Here is a 13,192-nt window from a genome sequence, read left to right on the forward strand (position 1 = left end):
CACTACTTTGATCAACAGCAGCACAAAGCAACCCTGGTGCTGAATCGGCTCCCCCTGCTGCTCCTACACCCTTTTGGCCCAGCTCAGCTGTCACCCTTTTTGCCCAGCACACTCCCAGGGTCACCCACCATCCCTCTACGAACTGCCCAGCCGAGAACACCCATTCTCCTCTTTTGGCAAGAAAACTTAACCACACACAGAGGGGACGCCACGACACGGGTGACTTGAGATTTCTCTCTCCCTCCCCACTCACACCTCTTCGGAAACTTGCTGCCAAAGAAGGAAGGTGGCAGCTGGGGACGCATCCAATGCAGCGGCTGTTCCCTGCTTGTACAGACCTCGCTGAATACTGCTGTTATCTTGTACATCAGTGCAAAGAGGGGGAAGGAATATTTTGACAACAAAGATACTGCTGCAGCTAGATGAAGTGAGGAGGTGACTACACAGCTTAAAGAACTTTCCTCCTCACTTATGTTAAACAATTGTTTCACACTACAACACTTTAGGTTTGCATAGCACTTGAAAAACATGGTTTCTGATCCAGCAGACAGTTGCGTGTGCTTATATATTTATTTCTCCAGAGAAGCTGCCTTGCTTCACTTAGTGCAACCTAAAAGCATTTCCAAACTCAGGTCTATCTGGTTTTTAGATAGCAATGCATATGCTCTTCAGTATGGTATCTGTACAAGTGCCTATAGGAAAGGTAATTGCCATCCTCAATCAAATTAGCCAATTAGGAACAGTGCATCTCCTTACTAGTTCCTCACCATCCTGGAAGAAATACATTAAAAATGGGTTCCACCTACCAGATATGCCCATATGTCTAAAGAAATCATGTCTCCTTGACAGCACGCCATCCCAGATGCCACAGCAGCCACGCGCTGGACCCCCAGCACTGCCATGCAGAGATGTCGGGGGCCTAGGGAGAAATGGGGGAACACCCCACAGCTCCCATCGCCAAACCCCAAAAGACACACACAGAAACGACGGCACACAACCTGGGCACAGGCAGCAGGGTTACCCTCTCAGAGCTGCCAGCGCTCAGTCTCTCACTGAAATCACGCCGCTCCGGGGTACCACGCTATATTTAAAAATAGGCAGCCTGGCTTTGCGGGAGACAAGGAGAATAGCAGATGTGCAAATGCCTTTCAATTTTGTCGGGGGCGGGGGGAGAATAAGAATGGATTTATTTGGGTAATCGGAGGGAAGGGGGTATTTGCTTTCATAGAGTCTTTTGAGGAGGATGGCTTTTGGGGTTATTGAAGGGGTGGGGGAGCAGGGAAGTGGCTCCTCGGGGCAGGGGGCAGCGCGGCGCGCCTTACCTGTGCGGGGCGGCTGAGCCCCCGCGCCGTGCCGCGCTCAGCACGCCGCTCCCCGCCGCCGCCGCCGCATCGCCGCCGCCGGGACACGCGTGGGACGGGGCGCGGGGGACACGCGTGGGCCCCGCGGAGCCGCTCCCCCGGCGGCAAGGAACGCGCCGGGCCGCGGCCGGACAGCTGCTCGGGGGAGGCGGCGGCAGGAAATACCAAAAGACTGATCCAACCACGCTAGGGAGAGAGGGAGGGAAGGGAAGGGGGAATAGAGGAGAGAAATAGAGGGAGGAAAAAAAATAAAAAGGGAGGGAGGAAAAGGAAGGAAAAAAAAAAAAAAAGGAAAGGAAACGTGCAAAATCCGGGCGGGATTGGCGCGGCGCGGAGCGGGCGCGGTGCTCGGCTCCCCTCGGGAGCGCCCCCGGGGAGCACGCCGGCCGGAGCTCGGCTCCCTTCGGGATGTTGTTTCCCCCCCGCCGTTTGTTCCTTTCTTCTCCTCGACACAGGGAGAGGCTGAAGCCAAGGCAGAGTAAATAAGGCAAAAGCACCAACCCCCTAGACAGAAATCGGGGACCCCCCGGCCAGCAAGTAGCAAGCCATCCCTGGGGTTTACTGACGCCACGCGCAAGGTAATGGAGAAAAGCCAACCTGGGGGAATCACCACGCCGAAGCTCTCCAGCTGCAGGAGCACTTTGTCTCAGGATCCAGCCACACGCCTCCGCCGACGCCGTGGCTCTAAGGCGCCCATGCAATATGCAGCCCTGACACGCAGCTGGGCACGCTCCCAGCTTTGCCTGTGCATCCAGAGCGAAAAATCAATCCCATGGCAAGCACGGACCCCTAAGCTCCTCCAGACGTGGAGGACAGTCCAATCATCGCATCCCTGGCCGTAGCCTGCCTGCCCCTCGGGGGAGGCATGACTTTACAGGCAGTGCAATATCTGGTAAAGCATCACGGCAGAAAACGACCCAGACGCACGTATTTTACTGCTGCTTCCTCTCGCCTCCACTCTGCGGGTCGCACGGTTCAGCACTGGACCAAGAAAAGGAAGCCAAGCAGGACTTCATACCTCCTCCATTGCCATGGGAAAAGGAGTAGCAGAGTGAAAGGCACCGAAACTTTCTGAAACCAAAATCACATGAGGGGATGGATAATGTGACCAGCATGAGTCTGACGTTCATCACTAAAGTCTGAGTCACCCATGTACAGCTGAACCTTTAGTGCAAAATACAGCATGAAGCTTAGACTCACGCTCCTGAAACCAGAAGCATTAAACCATGTGCCTGAAGTGCTCTGTTACCGCACCCTTCAAGAAAAAGCCAGATCCTTTTTCTCTTTAGTGTATGCAGCCTCTAAACCAAGACAAAGACCCACGAGATCTGTTGTTCCTCATACTACCCAGGAAGCCAGCTTCCAATGCTACAGAGCAGCAAGTCATTAATTGAAAAGGTCTCCTAGGTCTTAAAAAATCCTGAATTCATCCAAAGCTGCTAGCCCAGCTTGGACCAGGACACAATTTCTCTCACTCACTGCCTCCAGCAAACTACAGCCCATCCATGGACTACAAGGCTTCACCTGGCATCGCTGATATCCATGCACACAATGCCAGAAGAGGTAGCTGATTTTCTCCTATTGAGCTTGGTGGGACACAGAGCAGTGTGCACTACACCTCGCTAGGAGCAGAGCATGGTAGTGGAGGGAAAAATCACCATCTATTTTTAGTCTTTCCTAGAAGTTTTAGTACAGAGCAGGACTATAAACAGACCATAAACTAAACTATGAACAGCTCACACAGCCTCAACTGCCTCTGCTATTCAAGAATCACCACAGCCCTTCTCCACCCCTTAAATAAGCTGCCGAATCATTTGCATAAGGAAGGTGATTCTAAATTCACCTGCATTTGTAGTGATTTCTGCCATCATCTGCAAGGTGTGGAGAGTTGTCATGATTCCAGCTGCCTTCAAGTTGGTTGGGATTTTGACTTAATCCTCACCAAAATTTCCCCCTAAGGGCAAGCCTGTACTGTGCAACGGGGCAGGGCGCTGCATGGAGGTGCCAGAATGATCATGAGCCAAGGCCTCTCATCACCCTGGCTCAGGGCACTGCCAGGCAGAGCCACCGTATTAGAGGCTGAAGCAGCTTACCCTGCCTCATACTGCCTTCTCCCTCTCCCTGCTGCCTCCTGGAGGCCACACCGGGGTCCTTTCTGTGTCCTCTGGTCCTTTCACCCTTCTGCTTTTAGAGTTGGCTCACTCGAATGCAGCCAGGTAGTTTGCCAGTACCTTGTCTGGTAAAAAATGACTTTTTCACTAAACTATAGACTTGACATTGGTCTGGCTGTCTGCATCCAGATTGGCTTTGTCCCAACATGGCAACAGAAGTGGCTCCTTGGCTGCTCTGGTACAGAGATCTATGGTTTCTAGCATTCCTACATGAATCACAGTGGGAATGAGAGTTCACTTCCCAAGTATTCCTGTTTTAAACATTTTTAAAATAATTTAAAAAATTGTTTTGTCTAAAGTTTTCCACTAAATTATTTTTTGTCAATTTCTTATCTTACTACTTTCTAATCATTACATGATTACTAGTATTTCATCTGTTCACTGCCACATTGCCACACAGAGTTCATTTGATTAAAAACTGAGCATCCCAAAATATTCCTGTCAAAACAGTTACAGACCATGATAAAGAATAATACTTTATGTTTTCCTATGTGCTCTAGGACACTGCATGTGGCATTGGTGATACACAGAGCAAAATCCTTGCCAGTTAAACTGTCAATATTTTATAAGTAAACTGGACCATCAGAGAAAAATTTACGTCACACTGATGCTTTGCATCATGCAGCCATGGCATTTCTCAAGTGGTCCAGGGAGCCCTGAAATTGAATTTGATGTGTCTTCAGACCTTGCACCAGATGGGTCCTCTGAGTCTGGGTTAGACAAGAAGAGTAGCATCCATCACTTCCCTGTGTGTCTGTCAAAGGCAGGACCTGGACTCATTTTCTCTGGAAACTAAACCGTGCAAACAGTAATATTTTAAAGACTATTTTCCACAGCCCTCTAGTGTCTGTTCTGTTAACAGCCATTCAGAAGAGACATCTGCTGGGGTTTTGCTGGTTATGTGCTGTCTGTAGTTCATGCAAATATACCTGCACTGCCCACAAAACCCTAAGCAGGTAGATGGGGAGTACAGAGCTCATGACCCAGCCCTGCACTTGGGGTGAGCCTTGCTGTGTGCACCATCTTCTATCCTAAGACTACCTGAGCTCCCCAGCTTAAAGCTAATTCATCAGTGTCCCCCAGATATCACATCTCCCCTTGACAAAAGCTCTCTGATGGATGTACCTGACCATTAGGGCTGAGGACTCTTCTGGCTTCAGTTCTCCTTTGCAAGAAACCAGCCATCCTTTTGGAGGGTCTGCAGCTGGGATATTTTCTTTGGGCAGTGGCCAGTGTTCACAACACTTAACTTTCCCAGCACAGCAATATAAGTCTATCATATAGTGTGAACTCTACCATAAGCAAGGGTAACAAGAACAGTAAAGCACAATTAGCTGTAATTCTAGTGCTGGTGGAGTGAAGTCCAAGTGTTTCAATTGTATTACTCCAGTCCTTACAATCCAATAAGGCAAGTCCAAGAGTTCATAGTCAGGACTGTGAAAAGCAGTATCTACTGTCTTTTTATGGCAACCCTTGGAGATGTGCAAAAACACAGTATCAGTGCTGTCTAAAAACTGTGGTAAAGCAGACAGGGAGGTGAGCTGCAGCAACAGACAGATCACTCAGTTCTCTTAGATCAGCAGCCTGCCTAGGTTATGGTTGCAGTGCTTTCCCCTGCATCCTCCTTTTCAAATCCTTCACCTTTTGCTAGCTGCTAAGCTCCTCTTTCCCCCAACAGAGATCAGCCCCTACTTATGTGAATTGTAAATACATACTTATTTTGCAGAGTCCAGAAGACTTGCATTTTATGCCTTCCTATATCTCCCAACATATCCACATAGTTCTATAAGCCCCCTTTTATGACTAGAAAGATTATTAAATACCATAAAAGCCGTAAGACATATTTATTGGCCTCTATTAAAATGGAAATTGAGAGGAACAATCATATTCCTATCATTATAATTACTACAATGTCTCTACAGCCATAACCACATTAACCAGACATCATTTGAATGGCTGTTAGCATTGTAAGATACTTGCCCTTAAGCTCATGGCACACAGTGAGACAAGAAGCAGGAAGGTTTTTAAAAAATGAGTTTAAAAAGATATTATTAAGCATGGGTCTTTATCATTAACCACAAGCTTCAACACAGCTGTATATAATTAATGATAAGAAAAAGATCAATTTTACCCATAAACGTTTTCCTGTGCAAGGTTCCTTAGCAAAAATATTTAATGCTGTAGCTGGATAGAGCAGGAGCCTCTTGTTAACAAACAGTGGTCTGTCTGTTTGGAGCTCTGTAAAGGTAAGTCCACACTAAAATGTGTTTGTTCATTTTACATTTTGAAAAACAGAGCTGCTGCCAAACCAGGTTCTTAATTGCTAGTTTGCTGGAAGGGTTCTCTGGGGAAGTTAGAAAAAAACACTCCCTCTCCCTGGGAGCCACTGAAGAGTGGAGTCCTCTTGCGGCAAAAGGTAGAGGAAAATTTTCAGTGACTGATGACTGCTGAAAACTGGGGCTTTGCACTGGAGGTTGCACGGTGAGTAACAGATACAGGGAGTGTCTGCTTTGTAAAGAGCTTGATGTCACATTGCAGAGCATAAAAGCAGCAGCATGAAGACTTCACAGCTGGCAGTGGGCAAGCATCAAAAGGAGCAGGATGCCACTGTGTTTTGATACTGCAAACTGTGCTTCTGTTTACTGTGGTAGCTCCTGTCTGTTAGAGTGTTCCCTGCTGAGATGATGTTTCTGGCTGGGGTTTTTTTGTTGTTTGGGGTTTTTTTCGGTCTCTGTTAGAAGAGGTAATTTTTCCTGAGTGTCTCGCCAGCAGGAACTTTTCTCCTGGCTAATATATTCACTCTGCATTATCAGAGGCCAGCTTCCATTCTTCTTCTTGTCAGCCTGCTGCTGAAATGGGGAGATAACACAATTCTAAGATCTTGTTTGGATCCTGTTGCTCTGTATTCCATCTCCTTTTCTGCTGTGTTTTTTTCTATCTGCAGTAGTTGCTGTGGACTGCCTCGAGGTCAGCTTAGGAGATGTTTCGGTGAGGAGTGATGGATGTTGGCCGTGTTAGTGCCATGCTCCCTGAAAGTCTTTCTTTACCCACACACTGTGGTCAGAAGATTTTCACATGTCCTCATTTGGGCTTGGGTTACAGCAAAGAGGTTATCTGGCCAGCAATTTCACCCAGTAGGCTAAGCCTCCAACAGTCTCATGAACTACTCACAGCCCAGAAGGTCCTGCAAAAGAGGTCTTGAACTATCTAGTTCAAGACTAGAGTCTCCAGTAGCAGAGGCTTTGAAGGCAGCTTTAAAGACCTGTAACAAGATGAAAGATCACAGATGCTCTTACATGGTTTATTTTCTCTATATGATCTGTCCTGTGCTTGGATGGTACACTGCTTTCTATAACCTTAAACCCCAAGGGTGTTTTTCAGGAGTCTCAGTACAATGTCATTTCACATTCTTTTACCAAGACCTCATCCCAGAGAGTTCTTTTATGATCTTAGGTGTCTTATATTAAACAAGACTGCTCAGGTAGACCTCACCTTCCCTACCCTGCCCCCTCACTAAAATAAACTTCTATCTCAAGGGGTCTCACCTTCAGGAGTCCTAGATTAGGTAAAACTGTTCCACACACAGCAGGAGTCAAATGATCCTAATTTCTTACTGTTCAGCTGAAGCCTGTTCACATCAAGCACCATGAACCTATTTTATTTTCCTCCAAGCTAAGGTAGCAGATTAAGATGAATGCTGCTACTATGGCTTTGGCATGAAAAATAGATCAAAGAGTTTGGCTGCCATTGATGTGCTCCTGCAGGCCTGGCCAGTAACTAACTTCAAGCCTCAGAGAATTGCCCAACACACTGAGTTGATCTGGTGAGCAAGGTTCCTTCTGCAACTAGCAGCAGTCTGGAAAGCAGCCGAGATATCCAGGATCTGACAAATTGTCCAGTGAAATCTGGGCTAGATTTCAAAACCCTTGATAAGACATGACACAAAACCAATTTGGTATTCAAAAGCGTTCCAATTGCCCTTGTTCTTGGTCATATTTCAAGCTAATTGCAAAGCAAGCTAGCTGTTGCAAAGCCTCGATAGATAAAGCAAAAACATTCATGTATGTGTAAACATATCCACACCAAGCCCCTTGCAATGAGCAAGGGCATCCTCAACTAGACTGGGTTGATCAGAGCCCCATCCAATCTGACCATACAAATGTATTTGTGAATGAACTTCTTGCATGGATAAGATGGATAACTGGCTGGATAAGACTGGAACATCAGCATCAGTATGGATAGCTGACAGGTTTCTAAATGATCACAGATTTCCTCAACAGCTAATCAGAAATGTCTGTATGAAGTCAAACTTCACGAACAGCCAGGGTTTGTTTTTCTTCCTGTCCCAAATAAACTTTGGAACAGATGCTGACAAGTCTAATCTGTCTGGACTGAGTGCTATTGTCATACAGGAAATATTACAGTGAGAAGAAATATAAACACATGTATCTCTTTAAAAGATTTTACTATCAGACTCATAAATATAGACACACAGATCTTCATATAAGCCAGTACCAATCTCTTCACACATATTTAGTTAAGTATTGACTGATTGATACTCTGTCAATAGATCTGGATATAGACACCCAGAAATCACAGCTTAATTCCAATTTGTTCTCTACTCCATTCTCTCCAGAGAGGGGCATTTTGACTCACAGGTGACTGAATCTTTTTCCTGGCACCCAGAGTATCCTATTGATCTGGAAGTCAGGCCAGAGAGTCACAAATCTGCTCTATTAGTAGCTTTGTAATAACACTGTATCATATTCCCAAGCTTGCAGTGGTTCCAAACATTACAGGATATGTTTGTTCTCATACTTAACCCTCTTTATTTTGCCTGACTCTTGACTCAGTCTTGCATCCAGCTCATCTCTAATAAATTATGGAACCTCTCACAGCTTCTTTCTTGCTCTTCTCTCTGAAATCCATCTTCTGTCTCCCTTTGTGATCAAGCAAAAAAGTCTCCTTGGCTGTTGCAATTCATTTTAAGGATTCTTTGTTATTGCTGATGCCTCTCATGAACTCCCACAGGGGCTTGAAGGAGATCAGGAAGAGAAAGTGCAATAATATTTTTTGTTTCTGCTGAAGGGCAGTAACCTTATTGATTTGTCTGCACAGAAGAATGCCAGTATTTTTGTCCTACTTTTACTTCAGACAGGGAGACCTGTCCAGTGTTCCTGTCACAAATTAGAATTATAGAAGTAAAACACGAAAGACTGAAGCCTAAAAGAAAAATCTGTTTCCCCAGAACAGATCTAACACTATCAAAGACCATGGTCTGACTAACAGCCCAAAAGGACAACAGAAAAAGGTTTGTTCCAGAGCAAATTGTCCATCCCATTTATGCCACAAAGGACCTGATTTCATCCCAGAGTCACTGATTATATCTGTGCTACTGAAGTGCAAACACAAAGGCACTCTCACAGAGGATGGCTGGATTTAGCTACTATTGGAGTCTTGAAATAATGGGATAACTTGGGAAGTATGATGTCCACATGGGTGATCTGGCAGTGGCCACAGAGAACTATAGATATTTGTTCCATCATTTTGCAAATAAAATTATTTTTAGCCCTTATGAACTTTGTTGTTCCACTGCCAAATACTATGTCTCCTGATGCCCTCATAGAGTGAAATCAGGCCTGCTATGGTGACTTTCTCATCCTATTGTTACATTAGCAAGCAGTGGCAGATCTGTAGGGCAAAGAAATTGATAGCTAGGATGCAACATCCACACTATTTGCATTTCAGAGAGCTGCCTTTGCACTAGCTTTAGTCTGGTCCCATCAAGTCAGCATCCATCAACAGCTACAGCAAATTAGGCATGCTCCTGGAGTCCATCTTCCCATGATGATTCACCGAAAGGGGCTCCAGGTGCATGCGCTCTGAGACTGCTCTGGCTATGAATCAAAGAGCAGTAAATAAAGACAATCTAGAGATTTACCTCAAAACCACATTGCTGATCTGTCTGAAAAAAAAAAAAAAAAAGTGTATGCGAGTGATATCCGAGATATGAGCAGGCTGCTGACCATAAAAAAGAGATACTGGTTTAAAAAACAAACAAGAAAAAACAAAAAAAACAAACAAAAACCCAACTAAACAAACAAACAAAAAAACCCCAACAACAGCAATAACAACAACAACCACCAAAAAACCACCAAAAAACCCACAACAATTGTATTCAAAGACATGGATTTTAGGATAACATTTCACCTTGTCTACTGACTGGTAATAACTCCTTAGGTTAACACAAGCCCTGGAGCCTATTGCTTAGCTCTTCTACTCTATGCTCCATCAGTTACTACCTGGTCAGGCTGCTTGTCCCTCCTTCATGCCCAGGGCCAGACAGCTGTGCAACCAGTGGAGCAGCTAAACTGCACTGCTGGAAGCAGATCCAGCGGCTGGAGCACCACAGCCCCATATTCCACCCAGGCCTCCTCGACAGGGTACAAACCTTGCAATGAGGCCAAAGCCTCCTTTCTTCAATCAGATACTGTCATATGGTGGTTTCATGCTCCTGTTTTGAAGATGAACTATGTTTAAGTGTAGCAGCCATTCACTTTGAACTCCCATGGTGAAGATACAGGGATTAAACACAAGATCAGCTTCTAAGAACAGATGTCTTTTAAAAAAGCAATCAATGAAAAACATACCATAGGTTTGAAGAGCAAATGCTACCTTTGGTTACATTGACTGAGAAATTGTAATAAATACACAAATATATGAAATGTATTAGTTTAAAGTGTTATTATTTGTATTCTTACAGTTAGAGGAGTAATGTTGATCAGGTATATAGGAATTAAACCAGAGTTCAAGACCATCCATGATCTTTTGCTACGCAGAACAAGAGACTCTGTGACATGTAATTAATCCTTATCCTGCTTCCCATTGGCTACAAAGGAGAGAGTAGAATAAAGTGTAGAATAAAATATTCTCTTTAGCTGTCTTCAGGGGTAGACAAATAATTGCATTTGAGCTAATTTTATAGTACTTTTTGAAGGTACCCTAAGTAACCCTTGGGAACAGAGTTTTTTTAAGCAGAGCAGAATCCAAGTGAAGCTTCCTAGGTGTGGGGTCAAACTAAAACCTTAAAATTCAACCTAGTTTCATCAGAGTTGTGCCAAGCATCTCAGCCAGCTTGTGCTTCTGCAGCAAAACTTTGTCCTCCTCACAGCTCTGTCAAACTCTCCAGTGAAACCAGATGAAACTCAGTAGTTCTGGACTCAGAAAGCTCATAGAGTGCCTGTTTCAGCAGTGACACAGATACAAGGCTCTGCTGGTTAAAGCCAGAGAGAAGTCCAGCATATAGATTGGTTTTGAAAAATTCCACTTGCCAGTGGCAGGAAATTCTTTTTATCCAGCAGCAAAACCATAATGGAGTAGATCTGTAATGGAGCAATACCATTTGCTGTCAGCTGGGGGTCTGGACATCATTATGTGTTCTTTTTCTTTACCCAGGAAGATTGCTCTGAGGTTGGGTTGCTGGATTATGTTGAGTAGGCGGGTAAATTTTAGGGATATTTGAGCAAAATTGTTTTATCTTCTTCTCTCAAATAGAAGTCTTGGAAACCTGCTTATACATGTACACACAGTTTCTCCCTGAACAGATGTTACTTTTCACAAAATTGCAAGGCTATCATCTGTGATGAATACTAAGTAGTTTCAAGAAGTCTGTTTTCTGAGCTGGTACAAAAAATAGAGCCCAAAGGAAAGAAAGGAGGGTCTGGTGAGGAAAACAACATCCTTATCAGACCAGGTCCCAGTTCTGGCCTCTTACACTGAGTTTCTCTTTGCAAACCTTTTACCCCTTCACAATTCTTCATCTGCAGAATGGAATCGTTCCCACAGACTTTGTTTACTTACATTTTATGCTCATGACGTCAGTACATGTCTTACCTACCATGTCTAGAACTGCAATTACTCCTATTCTGATATAAATAACAATATTTCATTTCAGTTCAGCATTGCACTTTAGAACTTGTACAGAAAAACACAGTCACTGACTCATTCTTCTCTATTGCTTTGCTGTGGATTCATTAGATTTTCCCTTAAAAAGACTCAAGGAGTTTCTAAAAGTACCAGTTTACAGAATGGAAGATATTTTAGATATTTAGATATTTTAGAACTAAAAAACCTGCAAAGAAGAAAATTTACTTTTATAGAAGAGACAAATCAGTCAGAGATGGTGCCTCTATTCTGTGTTTAGGCTGTTGCCTGTGCAGAAAAAAACCACCTAATAAATGTCTTTCTATGCCTTTTTTGTAAGAAACCGGTAAGATACACCCTAAATAATGTAACCCTAAAATCATAAGGCCAAGAACTGACAATAATTTCTCTTCCCCTCTTCTCTCTAGTTTGTTTCTTTCTAACAGAAAGAAAACCTTTCTTGGTAGAGGGAGACCGGGGATGGAAAGGTAGGAGAACACTATCTGGGGAAGTGGTAGACTCCTGGTTCTTACTCAAAGCACAGGTAAATGGCATCAGCTCCAGAAAACATAAAGGATTTGATGTCTGGCAGCTCCTTGGCAGACTCCCAGCTGACTTGTAAAAGTAAATTCTGTTCTGTTAAAATAGGAAAGGATGTTTCTAAACACAAAGTGAATATAAATAGATACCTGTAAGCTTGTCTATGCAGCTGGTTTTTTTCCTGGTTATACTGGTCTAATGAGATGGTTCATGTTAGACAAGGGTGGACATTCTGATTTAGGGGAAGACTGGATCTTGTGAGAATAGCTTAAAGAATATGCTGCAATATACAGTAAAAAAGATAGGCTTTGATTTTAGACACAAAGTGTCCTTCTGGGAACTACTGCTGGTTTAATTACAGAGGCTTGAAGTTCTCTCCCTTGCCCTTTCTATTATAACCATCCCATTTTGATAAGCTGAGTTTGAAGAGAGACTGAGCTGATGTCTGCTGTATATTTGCCTTCATTTGAACAGATGCCAACTCAGCTGACAAGTATCGTAACTGTAATGTCTGTAAACATTAACTATTTCACTTCTTAACAAAGCACACAAGGAAATCAAAGGGCCTGCAGAAACACTTCCCAGAACACCAATCCTGAAGAATACAGAGCTTGGCTGCTGCTATGCATAAAAAACAGTATATTTAAGTCTACCTGCTGTTAAACTGCAAGAAAGCTGGGGGTGGGGTGGTGGTAGAGAAACCAAATGAAGTGATTTTTCAGGAAAAGGTTAGAAATGGCCTCAGTTTTGAAATGCTAGAGAGATAATACTCTTGTTAACAGGTTTCTCTCTTGTTTCCAGAAATACACTGTTTTTAGGCTCTGGGAACAGAACTCTGAAAAAGTCCTTCCAGAGCTATAGCACCGACCTGATGGGTGGGCAAGAGTTGTTGAGGTGTTTTAAATAAGCTACAGTGGTTTTCCTCAGGGACTTCTAGACTTAAAATGCTGAGAACAGTTTGTCTCATGAGGATGGTTTTGTCCAGGTGATTTCCGGACAAAAAACCAATCAAAAAGTTCAGTGACGCCTTTGCTAATTACATCTTTAAGAAAACGGAAGAGAAGGTTGTGGCGCAGTTGAAATTAAGAACAGCAGCCATGTAGAAGGGTAGTGGGCCCGAGGAGGGCCAAGGCCCCCTCCTCCCCGGCTTGGGCCGGGGGGGGCAGGTGCAACACTGAAGCCTCCCTTCTCTCTTGT

The 13,192-nt window shown here is 44.2% G+C and overlaps 1 protein-coding gene across 3 annotated transcripts in view; it reads right to left on the bottom strand.

Annotated features, from left to right (window-relative positions):
* The window catches only part of OSBPL5 (oxysterol binding protein like 5), a 179,553-nt gene that overhangs the window by 137,056 nt on the left and 29,305 nt on the right, over positions 1-13,192 (bottom strand). The window contains exon 1 of one of the 3 annotated variants that reach the window (XM_050335371.1): positions 1,959-2,334. The exons of 1 other annotated variant lie outside the window; for it this stretch is intronic. The gene's annotated coding sequence lies outside the window, so the exon portion shown is untranslated. Of the gene's footprint in view, positions 1-1,322; positions 1,494-1,958; positions 2,335-13,192 lie in introns of those variants that run through there. One more of the 3 variants, XM_050335370.1, reaches the window with a different exon arrangement.

The sequence above is a fragment of the Myiozetetes cayanensis genome, unplaced genomic scaffold, assembly GCF_022539395.1.
Source record: "Myiozetetes cayanensis isolate MyiCay16 unplaced genomic scaffold, myiCay2020 scf6-25, whole genome shotgun sequence".
NCBI classification, from domain to species: Eukaryota; Metazoa; Chordata; class Aves; order Passeriformes; family Tyrannidae; genus Myiozetetes; species Myiozetetes cayanensis.